General features: G+C 44.7%; 1 non-coding gene across 1 annotated transcript; it reads left to right on the forward strand.

Annotated features, from left to right (window-relative positions):
- Positions 1–220: 220 nt before the first annotated feature.
- TRNAG-GCC (transfer RNA glycine (anticodon GCC)) lies at positions 221–291 on the forward strand. The gene has a single exon. It is a non-coding gene; the product is annotated as a tRNA-Gly (tRNA).
- The last annotated feature ends 11,351 nt before the right edge of the window (positions 292–11,642 follow it).

Raw genomic sequence — 11,642 nt, forward strand, 5'->3', positions numbered from 1 at the left:
CATTGAGGTCCAGAAGTTTCGAGTTGTGGCTATATCATTTAGCAAAAACTTATTTTAAAAAAATGTTTGTTTTTTTAATTTAGGAATCCCATTGTCAAGTAGGACACTTCAAAACATATAGGTTGGCCCCATGTTTTGGAGAAGAGCTACAAAAAAAAGGTTCTCTCTCTGTTTGGAGTTGCCCTTTAACCATTTATAAACAGATGGCCCTATTAATCAAGCATTGGTGGTTCAGTGGTAGAATTCTCGCCTGCCACGCGGGAGGCCCGGGTTCGATTCCCGGCCAATGCAAGCTAGTTCTGAAAACCAGGGATTCAAGCTTGAGGAGGCTAATTTGCATATTCCAGGTGCCTTCTGGGAAAAGCGAAGTCTCCCTAAGCTAGAAGATCGTTGGGTACAGCCGGGACCAGCTGCTTGGAAAGCATCGCCAAACCAGGGATTCAAGCTTGAGGAGGCTAATTTGCATATTCCAGGTGCCTTCTGGGAAAAGCGAAGTCTCCCTAAGCTAGAAGATCGTTGGGTACAGCCGGGACCAGCTGCTTGGAAAGCATCGCCAAACCAGGGATTCAAGCTTGAGGAGGCTAATTTGCATATTCCAGGTGCCTTCTGGGAAAAGCGAAGTCTCCCTAAGCTAGAAGATCGTTGGGTACAGCCGGGACCAGCTGCTTGGAAAGCATCGCCAAACCAGGGATTCAAGCTTGAGGGGGCTAATTTGCATATTCCAGGTGCCTTCTGGGAAAAGCGAAGTCTCCCTAAGCTAGAAGATCGTTGGGTACAGCCGGGACCAGCTGCTTGGAAAGCATCGCCAAACCAGGGATTCAAGCTTGAGGAGGCTAATTTGCATATTCCAGGTGCCTTCTGGGAAAAGCGAAGTCTCCCTAAGCTAGAAGATCGTTGGGTACAGCCGGGACCAGCTGCTTGGAAAGCATCGCCAAACCAGGGATTCAAGCTTGAGGAGGCTAATTTGCATATTCCAGGTGCCTTCTGGGAAAAGCGAAGTCTCCCTAAGCTAGAAGATCGTTGGGTACAGCCGGGACCAGCTGCTTGGAAAGCATCGCCAAACCAGGGATTCAAGCTTGAGGGGGCTAATTTGCATATTCCAGGTGCCTTCTGGGAAAAGCGAAGTCTCCCTAAGCTAGAAGATCGTTGGGTACAGCCGGGACCAGCTGCTTGGAAAGCATCGCCAAACCAGGGATTCAAGCTTGAGGAGGCTAATTTGCATATTCCAGGTGCCTTCTGGGAAAAGCGAAGTCTCCCTAAGCTAGAAGATCGTTGGGTACAGCCGGGACCAGCTGCTTGGAAAGCATCGCCAAACCAGGGATTCAAGCTTGAGGAGGCTAATTTGCATATTCCAGGTGCCTTCTGGGAAAAGCGAAGTCTCCCTAAGCTAGAAGATCGTTGGGTACAGCCGGGACCAGCTGCTTGGAAAGCATCGCCAAACCAGGGATTCAAGCTTGAGGAGGCTAATTTGCATATTCCAGGTGCCTTCTGGGAAAAGCGAAGTCTCCCTAAGCTAGAAGATCGTTGGGTACAGTCGGGACCAGCTGCTTGGAAAGCATCGCCAAACCAGGGATTCAAGCTTGAGGAGGCTAATTTGCATATTCCAGGTGCCTTCTGGGAAAAGCGAAGTCTCCCTAAGCTAGAAGATCGTTGGGTACAGCCGGGACCAGCTGCTTGGAAAGCATCGCCAAACCAGGGATTCAAGCTTGAGGGGGCTAATTTGCATATTCCAGGTGCCTTCTGGGAAAAGCGAAGTCTCCCTAAGCTAGAAGATCGTTGGGTACAGCCGGGACCAGCTGCTTGGAAAGCATCGCCAAACCAGGGATTCAAGCTTGAGGGGGCTAATTTGCATATTCCAGGTGCCTTTTGAGAAAAGCGAAGTCTCCCTAAGCTAGAAGATCGTTGGGTACAGCCGGGACCAGCTGCTTGGAAAGCATCGCCAAACCAGGGATTCAAGCTTGAGGAGGCTAATTTGCATATTCCAGGTGCCTTCTGGGAAAAGCGAAGTCTCCCTAAGCTAGAAGATCGTTGGGTACAGCCGGGACCAGCTGCTTGGAAAGCATCGCCAAACCAGGGATTCAAGCTTGAGGAGGCTAATTTGCATATTCCAGGTGCCTTCTGGGAAAAGCGAAGTCTCCCTAAGCTAGAAGATCGTTGGGTACAGCCGGGACCAGCTGCTTGGAAAGCATCGCCAAACCAGGGATTCAAGCTTGAGGGGGCTAATTTGCATATTCCAGGTGCCTTCTGGGAAAAGCGAAGTCTCCCTAAGCTAGAAGATCGTTGGGTACAGTCGGGACCAGCTGCTTGGAAAGCATCGCCAAACCAGGGATTCAAGCTTGAGGAGGCTAATTTGCATATTCCAGGTGCCTTCTGGGAAAAGCGAAGTCTCCCTAAGCTAGAAGATCGTTGGGTACAGCCGGGACCAGCTGCTTGGAAAGCATCGCCAAACCAGGGATTCAAGCTTGAGGGGGCTAATTTGCATATTCCAGGTGCCTTCTGGGAAAAGCGAAGTCTCCCTAAGCTAGAAGATCGTTGGGTACAGCCGGGACCAGCTGCTTGGAAAGCATCGCCAAACCAGGGATTCAAGCTTGAGGGGGCTAATTTGCATATTCCAGGTGCCTTCTGAGAAAAGCGAATTCTCCCTAAGCTAGAAGATCGTTGGGTACACCCGGGACCAGCTGCTTGGAAAGCATCGCCAAACCAGGGATTCAAGCTTGAGGAGGCTAATTTGCATATTCCAGGTGCCTTCTGGGAAAAGCGAAGTCTCCCTAAGCTAGAAGATCGTTGGGTACAGCCGGGACCAGCTGCTTGGAAATTTTTGCCTGTAGGATATTATTGCAAGAGAGCTTGGCTGAGTAGATTACACAAGAAGGAAAACACACAGCAAGTCAGCAGGATCTAGGAGCAACATGGCAGATGTGACAACCTACATGGTGAGCTGCAGCATGTGCTACATGTTCACAGACCGACCAGAAGAAGAATCAAATTTCACCTGTCAGAAGTGTAGACTAGTGGCCCTTTTAGAAGAAAAGGTGCGGGGTCTGGAAGAAAGAATAGCAACTTTGAAACTCATCAAAGAGAATGAAGACTTTCTAGACAGAACAGAAGCATCTCTACTGGTCACAGAAGGTGAAAAAAGTGTCAGAGAACCTCCAAAAGCAGATGAGTGGAAGCATGTGACCAAAAGAAGCAAGAAGACCATGGAGAAATCACCAACCACACAACTGAAGAACCGATATCAAATCTTTGTAGAGGATGAAGATGGCACACCTAAGGATGAAGCAATACCAGCAAGCAAAAAAGAAAAGGGCACACAGCAACAAGTGACAGCAAAAAGTACAGCCAAGAAGCAACGAAGAGTGGTGGTGGTGGGAGACTCACTACTGAGAGGCACAGAAGCAGCCATCTGCAGACCGGACATAACTGCAAGAGAAGTATGCTGCCTTCCAGGTGCGATGATCAAGGATGTGACCGATAGGATACCAAAGCTCTTCAGCTCCAAGGACGTCCACCCATTTCTTCTGATACATGTTGGCACCAATGACACGGCAAGGAAAGACCTACCGACAATCTGCAAAGACTTTGAAGAGTTGGGGAAGAAAGTAAAGGAACTGGATGCACAGGTAGTTTTTTCTTCTATCCTTCCAGTAGACGGGCATGGCACCAGGAGATGGAACAGGATCCTTGATGCAAACAACTGGCTAAGACGATGGTGCAGACAACAAGGATTCGGATTCCTGGACCACGGTGTGAATTACTGGTACGATGGACTCCTCGCCAGAGATGGACTACACCTCAACAAACCTGGGAAACACACATTTGCCAGAAGACTCGCTACACTCATCAGGAGGGCGTTAAACTAGAAGAAGAGGGGACGGGAAGAAAAACATTAGACTTGAACAAAGAAGACCCAGGAAAACATACTCAGATGGGAGGTAAGAACATTTCTAAAGCAATCCACAGCGAGGAGATTGGAACAAAACAAAATCCTCTAAACTGCATGCTCGCAAACGCCAGAAGCCTGACAAACAAGATGGAAGAACTAGAAGCAGAAATATCTACAGGTAACTTTGACATAGTGGGAATAACCGAGACATGGTTAGATGAAAGCTATGACTGGGCAGTTAACTTACAGGGTTACAGTCTGTTTAGAAAGGATCGTAAAAATCGGAGAGGAGGAGGGGTTTGTCTCTATGTAAAGTCTTGTCTAAAGTCCACTTTAAGGGAGGATATTAGCGAAGGAAATGAGGATGTCAAGTCCATATGGGTCGAAATTCATGGAGGGAAAAATGGTAACAAAATTCTCATTGGGGTCTGTTACAAACCCCCAAATATAACAGAAACCATGGAAAGTCTACTTCTAAAGCAGATAGATGAAGCTGCAACCCATAATGAGGTCCTGGTTATGGGGGACTTTAACTACCCGGATATTATTAACTGGGAAAGTGAAACCTGTGAAACCCATAAAGGCAACAGGTTTCTGCTAATAACCAAGAAAAATTATCTTTCACAATTGGTGCAGAATCCAACCAGAGGAGCAGCACTTTTAGACCTAATACTATCTAATAGACCTGACAGAATAACAAATCTGCAGGTGGTTGGGCATCTAGGAAATAGCGACCACAATATTGTACAGTTTCACCTGTCTTTCACTAGGGGGACTTGTCAGGGAGTCACAAAAACACTGAACTTTAGGAAGGCAAAGTTTGACCAGCTTAGAGATGCCCTTAATCTGGTAGACTGGGACAATATCCTCAGAAATAAGAATACAGATAATAAATGGGAAATGTTTAAGAACATCCTAAATAGGCAGTGTAAGCGGTTTATACCTTGTGGGAATAAAAGGACTAGAAATAGGAAAAACCCAATGTGGCTAAACAAAGAAGTAAGACAGGCAATTAACAGTAAAAAGAAAGCATTTGCACTACTAAAGCAGGATGGCACCATTGAAGCTTTAAAAAACTATAGGGAGAAAAATACTTTATCTAAAAAACTAATTAAAGCTGCCAAAAAGGAAACAGAGAAGCACATTGCTAAGGAGAGTAAAACTAATCCCAAACTGTTCTTCAACTATATCAATAGTAAAAGAATAAAAACTGAAAATGTAGGCCCCTTAAAAAATAGTGAGGAAAGAATGGTTGTAGATGACGAGGAAAAAGCTAACATATTAAACACCTTCTTCTCCACGGTATTCACGGTGGAAAATGAAATGCTAGGTGAAATCCCAAGAAACAATGAAAACCCTATATTAAGGGTCACCAATCTAACCCAAGAAGAGGTGCGAAATCGGCTAAATAAGATTAAAATAGATAAATCTCCGGGTCCGGATGGCATACACCCACGAGTACTAAGGGAACTAAGTAATGTAATAGATAAACCATTATTTCTTATTTTTAGGGACTCTATAGCGACAGGATCTGTTCCGCAGGACTGGCGCATAGCAAATGTGGTGCCAATATTCAAAAAGGGCTCTAAAAGTGAACCTGGAAATTATAGGCCAGTAAGTCTAACCTCTATTGTTGGTAAAATATTTGAAAGGTTTCTGAGGGATGTTATTCTGGATTATCTCAATGAGAATAACTGTTTAACTCCATATCAGCATGGGTTTATGAGAAATCGCTCCTGTCAAACCAATCTAATCAGTTTTTATGAAGAGGTAAGCTATAGGCTGGACCACGGTGAGTCATTGGACGTGGTATATCTCGATTTTTCCAAAGCGTTTGATACCGTGCCGCACAAGAGGTTGGTACACAAAATGAGAATGCTTGGTCTGGGGGAAATTGTGTGTAAATGGGTTAGTAACTGGCTTAGTGATAGATAGCAGAGGGTGGTTATAAATGGTATAGTCTCTAACTGGGTCGCTGTGACCAGTGGGGTACCGCAGGGGTCAGTATTGGGACCTGTTCTCTTCAACATATTCATTAATGATCTGGTAGAAGGTTTAAACAGTAAAATATCGATATTTGCAGATGATACAAAACTATGTAAAGCAGTTAATACAAGAGAAGATAGTATTCTGCTACAGATGGATCTGGATAAGTTGGAAACTTGGGCTGAAAGGTGGCAGATGAGGTTTAACAATGATAAATGTAAGGTTATACACATGGGAAGAAGGAATCAATATCACCATTACACACTGAATGGGAAACCACTGGGTAAATCTGACAGGGAGAAGGACTTGGGGATCCTAGTTAATGATAAACTCACCTGGAGCAGCCAGTGCCAGGCAGCAGCTGCCAAGGCAAACAGGATCATGGGGTGCATTAAAAGAGGTCTGGATACACATGATGAGAGCATTATACTGCCTCTGTACAAATCCCTAGTTAGACCGCACATGGAGTACTGTGTCCAGTTTTGGGCACCGGTGCTCATGAAGGATATAATGGAACTAGAGAGAGTACAAAGGAGGGCAACAAAATTAATAAAGGGGATGGGAGAACTACAATATCCAGATAGATTTGCGAAATTAGGATTATTTAGTCTAGAAAAAAGACGACTGAGGGGCGATCTAATAACCATGTATAAGTATATAAGGGGACAATACAAATATCTCGCTCAGGATCTGTTTATACCAAGGAAGGTGACGGGCACAAGGGGGCATTCTTTGCGTCTGGAGGAGAGAAGGTTTTTCCTCCAACATAGAAGAGGATTCTTTACTGTTAGGGCAGTGAGAATCTGGAATTGCTTGCCTGAGGAGGTGGTGATGGCGAACTCAGTCGAGGGGTTCAAGAGAGGCCTGGATGTCTTCCTGGAGCAGAACAATATTGTATCATACAATTATTAGGTTCTGTAGAAGGACGTAGATCTGGGGATTTATTATGATGGAATATAGGCTGAACTGGATGGACAAATGTCTTTTTTCGGCCTTACTCACTATGTTACTATGTTACTATGTTACTAATTTGGAGACGTGCTGTACTGGATGGTCAAGGTCAAACCCTCATTGATTAAAAAATGTGGGCATGTCATATCATAATGGAGAACTCTGTGGTGGTACTGTGACCGTGACCGTTAGGTGCATTTCTACCCTACAAACCACATTACAGATCCTAAATATATCCAAGTGGCAAAACCGTAAACATAGAGCAACTGCAACCCCACAGGGAAGTCCTGTTATTTGGAGCTCTTCCTGGTCACATATGTCGTGGGGGGGAAGGGAAGCTCCATTGAACAACTGCAAACTTTTCTTGGGTCAAATGTTTTGAAATCATGTGCAAAAGAAGGGCCGAAACATCCAGGCCAGCCTAGGGAAAGAAAAAAGAAAATGAACTGTTTTTACCACTGGAATCTGCTGCTTGGCTGGAAGCGTTAAAATTCCGAACACAAACAACCGCCACCATTGGACAACTCTGTCAGGAACACCATGAAGAGGACTGCTTCCTGTACATTCAAAAAGGAGAAACATTGGAGTTTTGGTAAAATTTCTATAGCAACCTTTATTGAAACAGACCATCAAACATATATTAACAAACAACAAGATTTAAAAGATGTGATTAAAAAGGACACCAACACTGGCCGCACTCAATGTAATACTAAAGGGCTTCAATCAACATGATATTTTAAGGACCCCATCACCTACAATGTCCATCCACCTGCTCCCAAAGGTTAATTGAGGGAGGATATTAATCAATATAGCCCAGTGGCTGTTGTAGAATCTTCTCTGGGGATTCCTCTCCCATACTGCCCCCTTAAAACATATGGTCACAAAAATCAACTTATGTTAAGTTGAATGAAAGGGTCATTTTACCCAGACTGAGGCACACCGCTGGACATACCCCGACGCACGTTTCACCACTCTATAGCCTTCCTTTCTCAAGGGGAGGTGTGTTAATGGTCTCCTACAGGACCTTTTATATTCAGGGTAACCGGTCATGTGTGGATCACATGACCGGCCACTGCTGTGCTGTGTATACACAGCGCATGCACCCGCGGCCGGCCGCACCATACCCACGCGACCCAGCACATCGCCGTCCAACATCCGAGTGGAGGCCAAACCCCCAGTCAGACGCGACAACAGAACGCCAGATGACACGGGGCAGCAACGGATGGCAAGCCAGCGCATGTGCACCACAACCGCAGCGGTCAGATAGAAAAAACACATAACCCGATAAAGATATTGTAATGAGCTTGCATCAAATAAATATTACAAAACATTTTTTACAAATATATATATATTTTTTTACATTCTTTTAAGATCATAACAACAATAGATTATAATACAAGAAATGGGATTTTTTCCATATCTTTGTGGTCCCATTCCTTTTGTAACACGACGGCAGTGAATGCTTTAATTCACGCCACTACTGCACACAGCCAAGCCACCGTTAGGGCAGTCCCAGTCGGACAGTTCTTGAGGATGAGGCGGATCTGCTTGACGGAGGAAAAATTTGAAATGCAAGCTGCAGATTTGAGAACACGGTTTGACCAGTGGGGTTATAGTTAAAGGAGCTTGAAATTGGGCTATAATAGAGCCAAGTCTACCCCTCGTAACACGCTGTTATATCAGAATAAAAGGAAGAAGAAGGGAGACGAAAGCAACCGATTTATTTCGGTGTTTAATCATGAGTGGGATAACATGAGGGCCATCTTGACCAAACATTGGCCGATTTTGAGCACAGAACCCTCCCTGGGACCATATCTTAGTGGCCGTCCCCTTATGACCTCCCTTAAGGCAAAAAATTTGAAGGATCTCCTAATCAGAAGTCATTGTGTAGCGCCGAGTAAAAGCCTATTTGGAGCAACTAAACCAATTAAAGGTTGCTACACTTGTGGTCATTGTGTGGCTTGCGCCAATGTCCTCCGCAGCCCCTTGTTCTGTTCGGTAGATGGTAAAAAGCAATTCAAAATTAAAGAATATATCAGCTGTGGTAGTGTTAATGTGATATATTATGCCACATGTAGATGCTCATTGGTTTATATAGGGTTGACGTTGAGAGAACTAAGGATAAGAGTGAGGGAGCACGTGCGGAACATTGGCGCAGCACAGTCGGTGGGGGACCCTTCGGAATTAAAAACAATCCCGCGGCGCTTTAGGTCGGCTCACAATTGTGACCCTGCCTAGAGGACTTATGATAAGGGGGATTGAGGTTGTCCACACAGGCATAAGGGGAGGCAATGTTAAAAAATTGTTGGCACAATGAGAACTGAAGTGGATCATTACATTGGGGACCATGAAACCATTTGGGCTAAACGACTCTATGAACTTCGCGCCGTTTTTACAAATTGTAAAAGGATTTATATATAATTCATATTTCTCCTGCATCCAATCCCTTCTGGCTGTATGTTTTAACTGGATATTGTGTGTTTTGATTTTGATTTTAATTATTGTTTTTTCTTGTATAGTTTTACATTTTAGTCTCTCTTCTGTGGTATAATGGACTTTACCTCAGGGGTGTCAAACTGCATTCCTCGAGGGCTGCAAACAGGTCATGTTTTCAGGATTTCCTTGTACTGCACAGGTGATAATTTAATCACCTACACAAATAATGAGTTGGTGATTAAATTATCACCTGTGCAGTACAAGGAAATCCTGAAAACATGACCTGTTTGCAGCCCTCGAGGAATGCAGTTTGACACCCCGGCTTTACCTGATTGTCATATCGCTGACCTCGTTATTTCCCTGGAATGCCCTATGAAGAAATCATTCTTTTGCGGAATGGGACCACAAAGATATGAAAAAAAATTCAATTTCTTGTATTATCATCTATTGTTGTTATGATCTTAAAAGCATGAAAAAATATGTGTTTTTTCTATCTGACCGCTGCGGTTGTGGTGCGCATGCGCTGGCTTGTTGTCCGTTGCTGCCTCGCGTCATCTGGCGTTCTGTCGTCCATCTGACTGGGGGTTTGGGTCACGTGGGTATGGTGCGGTCGGCCTCGGGCACATGCGCCGTGTATACACAGCCCAGCAGCGTCGGTCACCCTGACCGAATACCACAGGTGGCGTCACGAACATTTCCTCTTTAAAGACCTTTCTCCTTTTATTAACGGAGCCACCGTGACATTCCCCTTGAGAACCGAAGGGCCCGGTAGTGAGAACCCCACTGCCCTAACGGGGGCGATCCATATACACAGCACAGCAGTGGCCGGTCATGTGATACACACATGACCGGTTACCATGGATATTAAAAGGTCCTGTAGGAGACCATTAACACACCTCCCCTTGAGAAAGGAAGGCTATAGAGTGCCGAAACATGCGTCGGGGTGTGTCCAGCGGTGTGCCTCAGTCTGGGTAAGATGACCCTTTTATTCAACTTAACATAGGTTGATTTTTGTGACCATATGTACTAAGGTGGCAGTATGGGAGAGGAATCCCCAGAGAAGATTCTACAACAGCCACTGGGCTATATTGATTAATGTCCTCCCTCCATTAACCTTTGGGAGCAGGTGGATGGACATTGTAGGTGATGGGGTCCTTAAAATATCATGTTGATTGAAACCCTTTAGTATTACATTTAGTACTGAGTGTGGCCAGTGTTGGTGTCCTTTTTAATCACATCTTTTAAATCTTGTTTGTTTATATATGTTTGATGGCCTGTTTCAATAAAGATTGTTATAGAAATTATACCAAAACTCCAATGTTTCTCCTTTTTGAATATAATTATCATGGAGTGGTATGTAAGTAGCTAGGCATTAATTGCTTGGCATACTGAACAATATGAGTCTGGGTATTTTTGCATTGCTTCCTGTACATTGCATACAGTGATGAGAGTGTATACGGGCAGTAATCATTAAACCTCTTCGTATTTCCTTTTGATGGTTTTTCATCTGCCCTTTTTACCTGCTCACTTCAGTTTTCCTCTTTAAGGGCTCATACTCACCTGCGAGAAACTCGGATGAGTCTCGCATGTTAATACCCGGCGCTGCTGCCGGCACTCAGATCTGAGTGTGTGACCGCACAGGAATACATGCAGCCTCACGCTCCGCTCCTGAGTGCCGGGTGCAGTCCTGGGTATTAACATGCGAGACTCATTCGAGTTTTTCGCAGGTGAGTATGAGCCTTTATCCTGTAATCTTGGTTTAATTGCCCCTTTGGGGCTCTTCATTTTTGGATTGTAGAGTTTTCTCCCCTTTTTGTCAGCCCTATTATGGGTTGTTAGTAATAAAATAACTTGACATGTAAAAAAAAAAAATTCCGACCACTTGACCCGGCAGCCAAAGGTCAGGTCACTGATAGTCATGGTGTGATGATAATTTCCAAACCAGCACTAGAAAATGGAGTGAATTCTGGAGACAAGAGTGTCTTCTTTTTTCTCCTTCCAGGATGAATTGCCCCTTGTGAAAATTAAAAAAAAAGTGGAGAACCCCTTTAAGCCTGTGCAATGGTGCCCACACATCATAGGCTACATTCAGACGACAGTATGGAGCAGGGTGCCTCCACGGATCGCTTACTGACCAATGTTTGTCTACATGACGATAGTCTACACATGCCCTGGTCTAGTGTGTTTTATAGGCAAGTCAGTGACTGTTTTAATGGCAGAAGAAGCTCCTTCACTCATCCGCAATGAGGTTGAGGACATTGAGCCTCATATAGACACAGCGATCTGAAGGCAGTCCTAAATATCTGTCAGCTGAGTGCTAATTTGGGCACTGGAATTTTCAATTGTAGTGGAGTTAAGCTGCCACCAGACACCATGGGCCATC

Source organism: Ranitomeya imitator, chromosome 4, assembly GCF_032444005.1.
Source record: "Ranitomeya imitator isolate aRanImi1 chromosome 4, aRanImi1.pri, whole genome shotgun sequence".
NCBI lineage: Eukaryota > Metazoa > Chordata > Amphibia > Anura > Dendrobatidae > Ranitomeya > Ranitomeya imitator.